Source organism: Alligator sinensis, unplaced genomic scaffold, assembly GCF_000455745.1.
Source record: "Alligator sinensis unplaced genomic scaffold, ASM45574v1 scaffold673_1, whole genome shotgun sequence".
In the NCBI taxonomy this organism is placed as follows: Eukaryota; Metazoa; Chordata; order Crocodylia; family Alligatoridae; genus Alligator; species Alligator sinensis.
Window position 1 is genome coordinate 374 of NW_005842829.1, and position 1,720 is coordinate 2,093.

At 56.7% G+C, this 1,720-nt stretch overlaps 1 pseudogene; it reads right to left on the reverse strand.

The window, feature by feature from the left end:
* Positions 1-400: 400 nt before the first annotated feature.
* The window catches only part of LOC112547957, a 6,140-nt pseudogene continuing 4,820 nt past the window's right edge, over positions 401-1,720 (reverse strand).

The following is a 1,720-nucleotide window of genomic DNA, read 5'->3' on the forward strand; positions in this document are numbered from 1 at the left end:
GAGCCCTCCCCTGTCCGGAACCCACGGGGGGGTTTCCCCCTACAATACTGTGTCCATCTCCTGTAGCCGAGTGTGTGGACATGCCCGTCCTCCTCACGCCCAGGGGAAAACTACACTGGGCCGGGGCCAGGGCTGGGTCCACGTCACTGGTTCATGGGAGAGACGAGCCAGGCACAGCACTGACACCAGGGTTTGAAGCGCGTCAGGCCAAGAGGAGATGGTGGGGAAGGGGCGGCCGTGGGCTGGGGCTGCTGGCTGATGTTTTAGCCGGGCACGTCCCCTTCGACAGGTCCCCGACACAGAAAGAAGAGGGCACGTCCTGCAAGGGCGCTGGGGCCTGCAGGCACCGGGTCTCCCAGGAAAACCCCCGCTCGAGCGGTCTGCTGGAGACAGACGTTACTCACCGCTCATGGTTCAGGCACGTGAAGCGCTCGTCGGGCACGGCGCTCTCGCAGATGGAGCTCCTCGCCGGCTCCCCGCAGCGGGAGTATCTCCCCTGCTCGTGGTCTCCCCGGTGCCGCAGGGTCCGTTCAAACTCGTACTCGATGCTGTCGGCATTTAGCACTGTACTCGTCGCAGGAAATAATGTTAGGCTATTTGGGTCTTTTACCATCACCCCCCTGCAGGCAGCAGAGATGCTGTCTGGGTCGTAGGTGAGGTCGCGCGCGCCCAGGAAGTGCGAGGCCTCGTGGATTAAAGTCCCCGGCTGGGAATCTTTGCCCAGGTGACTCGGAGCCGCCCAGAAGAGTGGGCACAGGTAAATGGCTTTGTCTCCAGATTTTGGTTTAACATATGCATATCTGTTCTTCTTGGAAATATCCTCCATGAACTTGGCTTCCTCCAGCACCGAGATGAGGTCTTCCACCAGCTTCTCCGTCAGGACCGCGTACCGCTCCATCCACACCTGCGGCCCTTCACAGTCTGTTGGAAGTGGACGTGCCTGAACTCTCACTGGTACCGCGGGTGGCATATCAAGTCTTTTTGCTAGAAAGAAACGTGGCAGTAGCAGCTATTAAGGTTTTTGCTGTGATTGATAGGATTTCCCAAGAGAATTGAACGCTAAGGTTCGGGCAGAGAAAAAGTTAAAATGTGCCGAGACACATGGGAACAAACCCTCCCCCCACAAAGGCAGCGCAAATAGTCACTAGAAGCCGAAATAAGATTATAACTCATAGTACTAGTTTAAGTCAGGGAGCGCTGGTACAGACGCCCAGCGTGCACGACTCCCAGGTCTGGTCTCTTCTGACCTGAAAACTGACAGGAAATGTCCGAGCTTTAAACGCAGTAACAGCGGTTGCAGCGAAGTACCTTGCAATTCTAGCAGCTACAGCAGGAGGGTTGCAGTGGTTTTCAATATTGAATTTGACTAATTTTCTATTTCCTCAGGGCGGGGAGGGGAAGATGAGGGCGGGGGAAGCTGTGGACCACCAAACCATGTGGCACCCACAAGGACAGCCCAGCCTGAAGAAGGAGAACATGGGGAACCTGCGATCCATGGGGCGGCCAGCACTACGGCACAGGTAAGCAATAAGCAGGTAAGAAACAAAGGGCCCCTTGGGACTCGGAGCGGGGGGGCAGCAAAGGCACCAGTCGCAGGGCTCAAGTGCCTGTACGCTAATGCTAGGAGCATGGGGAACAAGCAGGATGAACTAGCGCTCCTGCTTGCACAAAACACCTACGACTTAGTGGGGCTAACGGAAACCTGGTGGGATTCGTCCCA